This window comes from Anopheles coustani (assembly GCF_943734705.1).
Source record: "Anopheles coustani chromosome X unlocalized genomic scaffold, idAnoCousDA_361_x.2 X_unloc_38, whole genome shotgun sequence".
Lineage (NCBI taxonomy): Eukaryota > Metazoa > Arthropoda > Insecta > Diptera > Culicidae > Anopheles > Anopheles coustani.
Window position 1 is genome coordinate 267,501 of NW_026525146.1, and position 13,422 is coordinate 280,922.

A 13,422-nucleotide genomic window follows, 5' to 3' on the forward strand; every position below is an offset into this window, starting at 1 on the left:
AGAGGCCTTACCGCCTTTCACTGCGGGTTCGTCAAGAACTTGGAGATGGTCGCAACGCATCGGGTCCTCCCGGGGTACTTGGTGTTTGGATGCTGGCTTGGTGATTAAACACTTGATATTCCATCTTCGGATGAATTTCGGGTGTCACCTGTTGCCTAAGACCACTTGCATGTTTAGCTCGCCGTGGGGTAGCAAGCGTTGTGATCTAATGGCCTTACCGGGCAAACACTTTCGGTTCGTCAAGGACTTGGAGTGCCGGGACGGGTTGGCGGATCCATCACTCTGAGTATGCCGGGTTGATACTTGGGGTTGGTTTGGTTTTGGTGACCCAATACTAGATGTACCATCTCGGTGGTATGTCAGTATCACCTATACTCCAGACCACTTGCATGGTTAGCAAGCGTTGTGATCTAATGGCCCAACCGGGCAAACACTTTGGGTTCGCAAGGACTTAGAGTGCCGGGACGGGTTGGCGGATCCAACACTCTGGGTACCTCCGGGTACTTGGGGTTGGTTGAGGACTTGGTGAACAAACACTTGATATACACTCTCCGGATGTACTTCGGGTGTCACCTGTTGTCCGAGACCACTTGCATGGTTAGCAAGCGTTGTGATTCAATGGCCCTACCGGGCAAACACTTTGGGTTCGCAAGGACTTGGAGTGCCGGGACGGGTTGGCGGATCCAACACTCTGGGTACCTCCGGGTACTTGGGGTTGGTTGAGGACTTGGTGAACAAACACTTGTTGTACACTCTCCGGATGTACTTCGGGTGTCACCTGTTGTCCGAGGCCACTTGCATGGTAGCAAGCGTTGTGATACAATGGCCCTACCGGGCAAACACTTTGGGTTCGCAAGGACTTGGAGTGCCGGGACGGGTTTGCGGATCCAACACTCTGGGTACCTCCGGGTACTTGGGGTTGGTTGAGGACTTGGTGAACAAACACTTGATATACACTCTTCGGATGTACTTCGGGTATCGCCTGTTGTCCGAGACCACTTGCATGGTTAGCAAGCGTTGTGGTCTAATGGCCCTACCGGGCAAACACTTTGGGTTCGCGAGGACTTAGAGTGCTGGTAGTGGTTGGCGGACCCAACACTCTGGGTACCTCCGGGTACTTGGGGTTGGTTGAGGACTTGGTGAACAAACACTTGTTGTACACTCTCCGGATGTACTTCGGGTGTCACCTGTTGTCCGAGACCACTTGCATGGTTAGCAAGCGTTGTGGTCTAATGGCCCTACCGGGCAAACACTTTGGGTTCGCGAGGACTTAGAGTGCTGGTAGTGGTTGGTGGACCCAACACTCTGGGTACCTCCGGGTACTTGGGGTTGGTTGAGAACTTGGTGAAGATACCCCTGTCACCTTGTTCGAGGCCACTTGCATGGTCGCAAGCGTTGTGATACAATGGCCCTACCGGGCAAACACTTTGGGTTCGCAAGGACTTGGAGTGCTGGTAGTGGTTGGCGGGTCCAACACTCTGGGTACCTCCGGGTACTTGGGGTTGGTTGAGGACTTGGTGAACAAACACTTGATATACACTCTTCGGATGTACTTCGGGTATCGCCTGTTGTCCGAGACCACTTGCATGGTCAACGGTTGAGGTGGTGATGGCGGGTCGGTGCTGTAGGGTGCCGGCCTGTTGGCTGCCTTGGCCGGGTTGGTTGGTTAACACTTGATTGAGCTTGCACCCGAGGGTAATGGCACTTGAAGGTGGGTACCGGCCGGCTGACCTGGTGTGATGGTTGGTTGGTGAACACTTGGCGGTACTTGCACTTGGCTGTGCTTGGACTTGAAGGTGGGATCCGGCTGGCCTAGGCCATTGGTGGTTGGTTGGTGGGTTAGCCCTTAGCTGGGCTGGCTGGCTGGCTGGCCATCGGTGGTGTGGTGTGGTGTGGTGTGTGGAGTCGAGCATCGCGCGCCGTTGCCTTCTTCGGAGTGTTGTGGGTACGCAAGTGCTTGCAGTGCAAAGAGGTTGGTGATGGAGTGACATTGCCTTCACCATGGAGTTGCGGGTACTTAGGTACTTGCAAGGAGATGGTGGTATGGTGGTGTTGCGTGTGTGGTGTTCGATTAGAAAGATATAATTTCTAAGTCCGGATTAGTGCTGTCAGTGGGGCCCCCGCTAACAGGTCCTGCACGGCCACCGTGGGGCTTGACTTGGCGCTATTCCGGACTTGGGGCGATCACGATGTCCCCGTGCGGGACTTAGAAGATGGAAGAACACAAGTACCCTTATCCCATGACTTGTGAGCGATTGGCATACGTTACCACATGAAGAGAAAAATTGGCTAAGTCCCGGATCCATATTATATGAACAGAATAATCGGCTAAGTCCCGGATCCATATTATATGAAGAGAAATATCGGCTAAGTCCAGGATCCATATTATATGAAACGAAAAATCGGCTAAGTCCCGGATCCATATTATATGAAGAGAAAAATCGGCTAAGTCCAGGATCCATATATTATAACCTAATAATCGGCTAAGTCCAGGATCCATATATAATAACCTAATAATCGGCTAAGTCCAGGATCCATATTATATGAAGAGAAAAATCGGCTAAGTCCAGGATCCATATATGATAACCTAATAATCGGCTAAGTCCAGGATCCATATTATATGAAGAGAAAAATCGGCTAAGTCCAGGATCCATATATAATAACCTAATAATCGGCTAAGTCCAGGATCCATATAACATGAAGAGAAAAATCGGCTAAGTCCCAGATTGGGTCTGTCAGAAATACACTTCCAAGTTACCACACAAGCAAGCAAGATGGCCTAGTGATGGATCCATATGATATGAAGAGAAAAATCGGCTAAGTCCAGGATCCATATAATATGAAGAGAAAAATCGGCTAAGTCCCAGATTGGGTCTGTCAGAAATACACTTCCAAGTTACCACACAAGCAAGCAAGATGGCCTAGTGATGGATCCATATGATATGAAGAGAAAAATCGGCTAAGTCCAGGATCCATATAATATGAAGAAAAAAATCGGCTAAGTCCCAGATTGGGTCTGTCAGAAATACACTTCCAAGTTACCACACAAGCAAGCAAGATGGCCTAGTGATGGATCCATATGATATGAAGAGAAAAATCGGCTAAGTCCCAGATTGGGTCTGTCAGAAATACACTTCCAAGTTACCACACACGCAAGCAAGATGGCCTAGTGATGGATCCATATGATATGAAGAGAAAAATCGGCTAAGTCCAGGATCCATATAATATGAAGAGAAAAATCGGCTAAGTCCCAGATTGGGTCTGTCAGAAATACACTTCCAAGTTACCACACAAGCAAGCAAGATGGCCTAGTGAAGGATCCATATGACATGAAGAGAAAAATTGGCTAAGTCCAAGATTGGGTCTGTCAGACATACACTTTCAAGTTACCACACAAGCAAGCAAGATGGCCTAGTGATGGATCCATATAACATGAAGAGAAAAATCGGCTAAGTCCGAGATTGGGTCTGTCGGAAATACACTTTCAAGTTACCACACAAGCAAGCAAGTTACCACATGAAGAGAAAGCCGGCAAAGTCCGGGAATGTTACCACATGAACTGGAAAATGGGCAAAAACCTACCTTCACAGGCAACGTGAATAAGTCAGGCTGTAGACATCGGATCGACAAGCCAAAGACTGATATGGAAAGGAAATGAGTAGTACTAGCTTTCCTGAGAGTTGCAGAGCTTAGACTGCATATGAACGAAAGTTATTAAGCGTCAAAGTCAGAGAAGTTACCCAAAGGAACACAAGTTCCAACTTAGAGCATGTATACCGCCTAGACGGTAAGAGGTACGGCCAGGCTGAGGAATAAGGAAATGTTGGCCAACATGTTCCCTAACTATCCCCCGAAGACCGCAAAGCAATCCAACATCAACCAAGAAAGTTATAGCCCGATCAAGGAAACACCTACTTTGCACCGATATTGCACCAAATACATGTACCAAGCACCTTCGGTTGCATACCTGCAGGGGCTTACCATAGTAGGCCATGGAAGACCGATATACCGAACATAATCACTTTCTATCTCCTCGGGTGTTTGAGATAGCGCTTTGCGGTACAAGAACGAAAGTTAGACTATATCTTGGTGCATCTTTTTGCCCAAGATCACAAGACCCTATCTACCAAGGCAAGAAAGTTGTGTGGGGACAAAATGTCCAAAAGTGCCCAAAGTGGCACACTTGAACCATATATTCGAGAAAAACACAAGTGTGGGCCCGAGCTAGCAAGTTGAAATGTTCTGACCGTCAGTAGCCCTAGTTGAGGTGCACTTATCATTATATGAGGCCAACGTGCCAGCTAGTCTCTAAAGGGGCGATATGGGTGTTCCAAGGTTTGTACCCAATTGAGGAAAAAACAGGGTAAGGTACGGTGTACCGCGAATAACTCGGGCTATAGATGTCCGATCGATGAGTTTGGCATATGTATGGAAAGGTCTCGACGAGACCTAACTACCCTGAAAGTATGAAGGCAAAGACTTGAATGACCGGGAAGTTATTAAGTGCACAAGTGGTAAAGTTGCACCAAAGTCCATGTTACCCGAAGTGGTACATGAACACCCAATATTCGACCAAAACACAAGTTTAGAGACGAGCTAGCGAGCTACATTGTTCAGACCGTCAGTAGCCCGCATCAAGACACGCATTTCATTATATTGAGCCTAGCCGCTAGCTCGACTCGAAGTCGGTCATATGGTTGGTTGATGGTTTGGACCGACCACGTGGTGTACCAAGGTGATGTACCTTTCATGAATTAAAACTCTGGCTGTATGGCACTGAGCGACAAGCTAAGGTGTGATTTGGAATAGTCTTGAGTGGGACTATTTAGGAAAAATGCGAACAAAAAATCACAAAGTCCTTGGGCGAAGCTATTAGCGAAACATAGAGCAAATTGGTACCAAAAACTATGGAAATGGGACTTGAGTCAAAAATAACCGCAAGTTGGAGAAGAGATAGCAAGCTTGCGTAGAACAATTATATTTGGTGCATGGTATCACCAACAAAAAAGTATATGGGGCCAAGGTGCTGGCTGGCCTCCAAAGTGGAGATATGGGCGATCCAAAGTTTGTACCCAAGTACGAACAAGTATGGAAAAAACAGGGTAAGGTACCAAGTACCATTAATAACTTCGGCTGTAGATGGCCGAGAGAGGCAAACGGCTCACCGTTGGAAAGGTCTTGGGGAGACCTATCTACCCTGAAAGTTTCATGAGGCTGAGTTGAAATACCACGGAGATATTAGGTGATGATGGTCCAATTCGGGGACCAAGTCGCAGGAAATGGCACTTGACCAAAATCACCCTTGGAAGGTGAATACCGGCTTACCGGTAAGAGATAGCGACTTGGCGTAGAATATTCATAAGTTGGGCGTGTAGAGACGCAACTTTTATTATATGGGGCCAACCCGGTCAGGGTGCTCCAAGTCGGTCGTTTGGATGGTTTATGGTTTGGGCCGACCACGTGGTGTGCCAAGTTGAGGTACCTTTCATGAATTATAACTTGGTCAGTTTGCCACCGAGCGACAAGCTGCGGTGTGTTTTGGAATGGTCTTGAGTGGGACTATCAAGGAAAAATACCAATCGAAAATCAGCTTGTCCATGGCCGAAGCTATTAGTGAAACATATAGCAAAATGGGTCCAAAAACGAATGAAATGGGAATTGGACCAAGAATAACGGCAAGTTGGAGAAGAGATAGCAAGCTTGCGTAGAACAATTATATTTGGTGCATGGTATCACCAACAAAAAAGTATATGGGGCCAAGGTGCTGGCTGGCCTCCAAAGTGGAGATATGGGCGATCCAAAGTTTGTACCCAAGTACGAACAAGTATGGAAAAAACAGGGTAAGGTACCAAGTACCATTAATAACTTCGGCTGTAGATGGCCGAGCGAGGCAAACGGCTCACCGTTGGAAAGGTCTCGGGGAGACCTATCTACCCTGAAAGTTTAATGAGGCTGAGTTGAAAGACCACGGAGATATTAGGTGATGATGGTCGTATTCGGGGACCAAGTCGCAGGAAATGGCACTTGACCAAAATCCCCCTTGGAAGGTGAATACCGGCTTACCGGTAAGAGATAGCGACTTGGCGTAGAATATTCATAAGTTGGGCGTGTAGAGACGCAACTTTCATTATATGGGGCCAACCCGGTCGGGGTGCTCTAAGTCGGTCGTTTGGTCGGTTTATGGTTTGGGCCGACCACGTGGTGTGCCAAGTTGAGGTACCTTTCATGAATTATAACTTGGTCAGTTTGCCACCGAGCGACAAGCTGCGGTGTGTTTTGGAATGGTCTTGAGTGGGACTATCAAGGAAAAATACCAATCGAAAATCAGTTTGTCCATGGCCGAAGCTATTAGTGAAACATATAGCAAAATGGGTCCAAAAACGAATGAAATGGGAATTGGACCAAGAATAACGGCAAGTTGGAGAAGAGATAGCAAGTTGGCGTAGAACAATTATATTTGGTGCATGGCATGACCAACAAAAAAGTATATGGGGCCAAGGTGCTAGCTGGCCTCCAAAGTGGAGATATGGGCGATCCAAAGTTTGTACCCAAGTACGAACAAGTATGGAAAAAACAGGGTAAGGTACCAAGTACCATTAATAACTTCGGCTGTAGATGGCCGAGCGAGGCAAACGGCTCACCGTTGGAAAGGTCTTGGGGAGACCTATCTACCCTGAAAGTTTTATGAGGCTGAGTTGAAAGACCACGGAGATATTAGGTGATGATGGTCCAATTCGGGGACCAAGTCGCAGGAAATGGCACTTGACCAAAATCACCCTTGGAAGGTGAATACCGGCTTACCGGTAAGAGATAGCGACTTGGCGTAGAATATTCATAAGTTGGGCGTGTAGAGACGCAACTTTCATTATATGGGGGCAACCCGGTCAGGGTGCTCCAAGTCGGTCGTTTGGTCGGTATATGGTTTGGGCCGACCACATGGTGTACCAAGTTGAGGTATCTTTCATGAATTATAACTCGGTCAGTTTGCCACCGAGCGACAAGTTGCGGTGTGTTTTGGAATGGTCTTGAGTGGGACTATCAAGCAAAAATACAAACAGAATATCAGCTTGTCCATGGCCGAAGCTATTAGTGAAACATATAGCAAAATGGGTCCGAAAACGAATGAAATGGGACTTGGACCAAGAATAACGGCAAGTTAGAGAAGAGATAGCAAGTTGGCGTAGAACAATTATATTTAGTGCATGGTATGACCAAGAAAAAAGTATATGGGGCAAAGGTGCTGGCTGGCCTCCAAAGTGGAGATATGGGCGATACAAAGTTTGTACCCAAGTATGGCAAAAACTGGTAGAGGTACCTTTCATGAATTACTGCTCAGGCTGTATGGCACTTAGCGGAACGCTTGGCTCTGGTATGGAATAGTCTTGAGTGGGACTATCAAGGAAAAATACGAACAAAAAATCACCATGTCCACGGACGAAGGTATTAGCGAAACTTAGAGCGAAATTGCGACCAAGTCGCTGGAAATGGCCCTTGGACCAAGTATACCGTCAAGGCGGTACGAGATAGCGAGTTGACGTAGAACATTTATAAGTTTGCCTACAAGAGACAAAAGTTTAGTTATATGGGGCCAACCCGCTCAGGGTTGTCCAAGTCGGTCATATGGCTGATCGAAATTTTCGACCAAGTACTGAGAAAACAGGGTAAGGTACCGTGTACCTCGAATAACTTCGGCTGTAGATGTCCGAGCGAGGCAAACGGCATAGCGTTGGAAAGGTCTTGAGGTGTTCTAGGCACCCTGAAAGTATGAGAAGGCTACCTGGAAAACTCGTGGAGATATTAGAGAAACATAGGGCCCAAAAGATACCAAGTCGCAGGAAATGGGCCCTCCATGAACACCCTAAAATCCCAATTACGGCTAAGTTGCAGGCCAGCTAGCGAAGTAAAATGTTCTAGGCATAACTAGAACACGTTAAGGCGCAACTTTTTGAATCAGAACTTTTTTCGATATCTGGCCCCCAAAGGGGGGATATGGGCGATCAAAGGATTTTTCCAAGTTTCGGTACTTTTTACGGTATCGCTCATAGCTCCGGCTGTACGCAAGCAAATGGCAACCTAAGATATGATTTGGAAAGGTAAAGAGTAGTACTAACTTACGTTAGAACACAGCGAAGCGCTATCGGTTCATGGCAAGGCCGATATAAGCAGTCAAAGATGAAAAATGTTGACAAAATGAACAAAAATTACCTTGGTACGCGAATAGCGGCCAGGGATGAAGAGGTACGAAGGTGGTGTAGAACAATTATAATTAGGGCTTGGTACGCTCTAAAAGTTTGCCGAAGACTGCAAAGCGCTCAGACCCATAGAAAGTGGCCATTTGGGCCGAACAGTGCGTGCAAAGAGGTGAAAATGCAAAAATTGCACTTTGGGGGGCGATTTGCGGGGGGAAGGAGGGGTCGGAGGGCAAAATGTCCCTTGACCAAAAAGTCTTATCTCGTCGAGATCTACAACATTGCCGAAGACCGCAAAGCGCTAGCTCGCAATCGAAAAATCGAGAATTTGAAAATTTTCTAAGTCTTTGGCTCCCTAAGGAAAAGTTTCAAAAATCACGTTTGTCCCCAATTTTGAAGGGGAAGGAGTCGGTTCCGGGGCATGGTGTCTTCGGCAAAAAGTCTTATCTTTTTGCGTACTTTCGACTAGTTCAATAAAAATTTTTGACCCAAAATTTGTTCGGCGGACCCCTAGGTCGAAAAACCCGAAAAAATCCCAAAAAAGTCGAAAATGTCGAAAAATGAGAAAACCTCATATTCGGACTCTACACGAGCCCCAGATATTGAAAAGTGAAATCCGCGGTCGATTTGGACCAAAAAATTGACCTAGGCAAAGTTGTATGGAGGTAGGGACCCCTGAGAAAAAAGTTTGGTCCCGAGGCTCCTTGGACCACCAAGTCCCTAGGTCGGACCAAAATCGGAAAAAATCCGACCGAAGTCGAAAGTGTCGAAAATTTTAAAAAACCCCTTTTGGGGCCCTATGGCCTCCCTAGATAATGAAAAGTGAGGTCCGCGGCCGATCCGGAAGAAAAACTTGACCTAGGCAAACTTGTATGACGGTGGGGACCCAAAAAAATTTCGATGAGTGTAGTTTAGACAGGCCGGAAAATGTATCGGTGGTCCGTATCAAGGGACGTCTTTTAGTTCCATGGGGTGGTGGTCGTCGAACAAAGTCGCCTAGGTCGACCACCAGAAAGACCAGTCGTGTTGTAATGGATGTTTTGACCACTTTACTAGGGAAACCTAGTAGGTCGAAGCAAATTTGGGGTTCGAGATGAGTTGGTGAAAGTTGGTCCAACCTAGGTGTGCTTGGTGGAGGTTGACCATGAAAGTAGAGCATGATGGGAATGACCATAACTTTGGTTCTAGATGTCGGATCGATACACTTTCGGCAGTTTTGGAAAGGTGAAGGCCTGCTCTAGCTATGTTTCCTACCAAGCTGAGCGCCTACTAGTGACCCGGAGGAGGTATTAAGGGTCAAAGGCAAAAAGGGGTACCCTAAAGTGCATGTGACCAAGAAAATGGGAAAAACGGTATCGCCTATAGCTCAGGCTGTATGGCTCGGATCGGAAAGCTTGGATATGCGTTGGAAAGGTCTTGACGAGCGCTAGCTATGTGTCCTACCAAGCGAAGCGCTAGGTGTTGAGCAAGTCGGTCATATTAGAGGGCAAAGGTGAAAAATGGTGGTTTAGAGGCGAAAATTCACCTTATGATCGAAAATAGCGGGCGAACGATAAGAGCTACGAACACGGCGTAGAACAATCATAAGTACGTTACCACAAGAACTAACTTTGGCCAATATAGAGCGAGAAGATCGGAGGTAGCCATCAGGGTGATATGGCTGGTTCAAAGTTGGACCAAAACGAGACTTGAGAAATGGATTGAAACACGGTATCGCGAATAACTCAGGCTGTATGGAACGGATCGACAAGCTTAGATCAGTGTTGGAAAGGTCGAACCGAGCGCTAACTATAATCCCAAACAACCGAAGCGCTAAGTGTTGAGCAAAACTGAGTTATTAAGCGACAAAGTCGAAAAATAATACCAAAATGGCCAAAAATCACACAAGACCAAGAATACCGAGCAGGCGGTAAGAGATAGCGGGATGTCGTAGAATAATTATAAGTTTGCCTCTACAAGACCTAAAAGTCGGCCATAGACAGCAAGAAGATCGGACCACTCTGGAAGGGTGATACGAGTGGTCAAAAATTGGCAAAAATGAAACATGGCTAAAATGGATTTGACTTGTGCACCATGTAGCTCCGGCTATATGGCATGGATTGTAAAGCTAGGATATGTTTTGGAAAGGTAACACCCAGCGCTAGATACGACTAGAAGAAAGCAAAGCGCTAACTAGCATGATTTGGAAGTTATTAAGCGTCAAAGTCGAAAAATGTTACCAAAATTGAAACTCGAGTACATTGGGCCAAAAAGTACAAGTTGTGAAAATTGGACTTACGAGTAAAATACCGAGCAGGCGGTAAGAGATAGAGACTTGGTGTAGAATAATTATAAGTTGGGCATGTTATAACCTATATTTGACCCGAACATAGTGTCGAGATCGGTGGTACCCAAAAGGGTGGTACAGGTGTTAGATGGTTTTCCCAGAGCATAAGCTCCACATGATATGGAAAACGGGAAACATCATAACTTCGGCTGTATTGCATGGAATGGAACGAACAAGGTATCGATGGAAAGAGAAAAGGTAGCGCTAACTATAATTCCTACCAAGCAAAGCGCTAGCATGTGACCGTTCGGGTGTTATTGTGAGTCAAAGTCAGAAATTGTTACCACGAGAGGCGAAAATCCGACTATGTCCAAAAATACCGGGCTGGCGGTAAGAGATACGGCTTGGCCGTAGAACATTTATAAGTTGGCCAAGACAAGACCTAAGTTTCGTCCATAGACGACAAGAAGATCGAAGATACCTGAAGGTGAGATATGGGCGTCCCAAAGTGGGCCTTTGAAAAAGTGACAAACTTCCCTTATAACAGCATACACCAAATATCTCTGGCTCTATGGCACCGAATAAGAAGTTGAGCTCAGCGATAGAAAGGTGATAGTCAGCGCTAAATATCATACGAACAGAGTGAAGCGCTAAAGGGAAAGGATCTTGGAGATATAAGGTGACAAAGTCGAGAAAAGTTGCCTCAAAATCATGAAAAATGTGAAAAAATGACTAAGTCCCGGGTGCCTTAAGGGCAGGTTTATCGAATGTACCGAGCTGGCGGTACGAGATAGAGACTTGGTGTAGAACAATTATATGTTTGGCATGGCAAGACCTACATTCGGTCAATACAAATTGAGAAGATCAAAGATACCCGCAAGGGTGATATTGGTGTCCAAAGGAAAAAAGCACTAAGTCAAGTAGTCAGTATGCGATGAAACACGGACCAAGAGTACCAAGCAATTGGTGCAAGTTAGAGCCTTAATGGTTCAAGATAGAGACTTGGTGTTGAACAATTATAAGTTTGGCATAGCAAGACCTACATTTGGTCAATACATGGTGCGAAGATCAAAGATACCCGTAAGGGTGATATTGGTGTCCAAAGGTAAAAAACACTAAGTCTTGGGAAACTTATATGAAGGAAAGGACCCTGATGGGTCATATGGAATTGATCGAAAAATCGGCTAAGTCCCAAAATGGGGATGTCAGAACTACACTCATATGTTACTACATGAAGCAAGGCAAACTTATATGAAGAAAAGGACCCTTATGGGTCATATGGTATGGATCGAAAAATCGGCTAAGTCCCAAAATGATGATGTCAGAACTACACTCAAATGTTACCACACCAAGCAAGGCAAACTTATATGAAGAAAAGGACCCTGATGGGTCATATGGTATTTTACGAAAAATCGGCTAAGTCCCAAAATGGGGATGTCAGAACTACACTCAAATGTTACCACACCAAGCAAGGCAAACTTATATGAAGCAAAGGACCCTGATGGGTCATATGGTATTTTACGAAAAATCGGCTAAGTCCCAAAATGGGGATGTCGAAACTACACTCAAATGTTACCACACCAAGCAAGGCAAACTTATATGAAGCAAAGGACCCTGATGGGTCATATGGTATTTTACGAAAAATCGGCTAAGTCCCAAAATGGGGATGTCAGAACTACACTCAAATGTTACCACACCAAGCAAGGCAAACTTATATGAAGCAAAGGACCCTGATGGGTCATATGGTAATTTACGAAAAATCGGCTAAGTCCCAAAATGGGGATGTCGAAACTACACTCAAATGTTACCACACCAAGCAAGGCAAACTTATATGAAGCAAAGGACCCTGATGGGTCATATGGTATTTTACGAAAAATCGGCTAAGTCCCAAAATGGGGATGTCAGAACTACACTCAAATGTTACCACACCAAGCAAGGCAAACTTATATGAAGGCAAGGACCCTGATGGGTCATATGGTATTTTACGAAAAATCGGCTAAGTCCCAAAATGGGGATGTCAGAACTACACTCAAATGTTACCACACCAAGCAAGGCAAACTTATATGAAGGCAAGGACCCTGATGGGTCATATGGTATTTTACGAAAAATCGGCTAAGTCCCAAAATGGGGATGTCTGAACTACACTCATATGTTACCACACCAAGCAAGGCAAACTTATATGAAGCAAAAGACCCTGATGGGTCAAATGGTATTTTACGAAAAATCGGCTAAGTCCCAAAATGGGGATGTCAGAACTACACTAACAAGTTACCACACCAAGCAAGGCAAACTTATATGAAGGCAAGGACCCTGATGGGTCATATGGTATTTTACGAAAAATCGGCTAAGTCCCAAAATGGGGATGTCTGAACTACACTCATATGTTACCACACCAAGGAAGGCAAACTTATATGAAGCAAAAGACCCTGATGGGTCAAATGGTATTTTACGAAAAATCGGCTAAGTCCCAAAATGGGGATGTCAGAACTACACTCAAATGTTATCACACCAAGCAAGGCAAACTTATATGAAGCAAAAGACCCTGATGGGTCAAATGGTATTTTACGAAAAATCGGCTAAGTCCCAAAATGGGGATGTCAGAACTACACTAACAAGTTACCACACCAAGCAAGGCAAACTTATATGAAGCAAAGGACCCTGATGGGTCATATGGTATTTTACGAAAAATCGGCTAAGTCCCAAAATGGGGATGTCTGAACTACACTCAAATGTTACCACATCAAGCAAGGCAAACTTATATGAAGGCAAGGACCCTGATGGGTCATATGGTATTTTACGAAAAATCGGCTAAGTCCCAAAATGGGGATGTCTGAACTACACTCAAATGTTACCACACCAAGCAAGGCAAACTTATATGAAGCAAAGGACCCTGATGGGTCATATGGTATTTTACGAAAAATCGGCTAAGTCCCAAAATGGGGATGTCAGAACTACACTCATATGTTA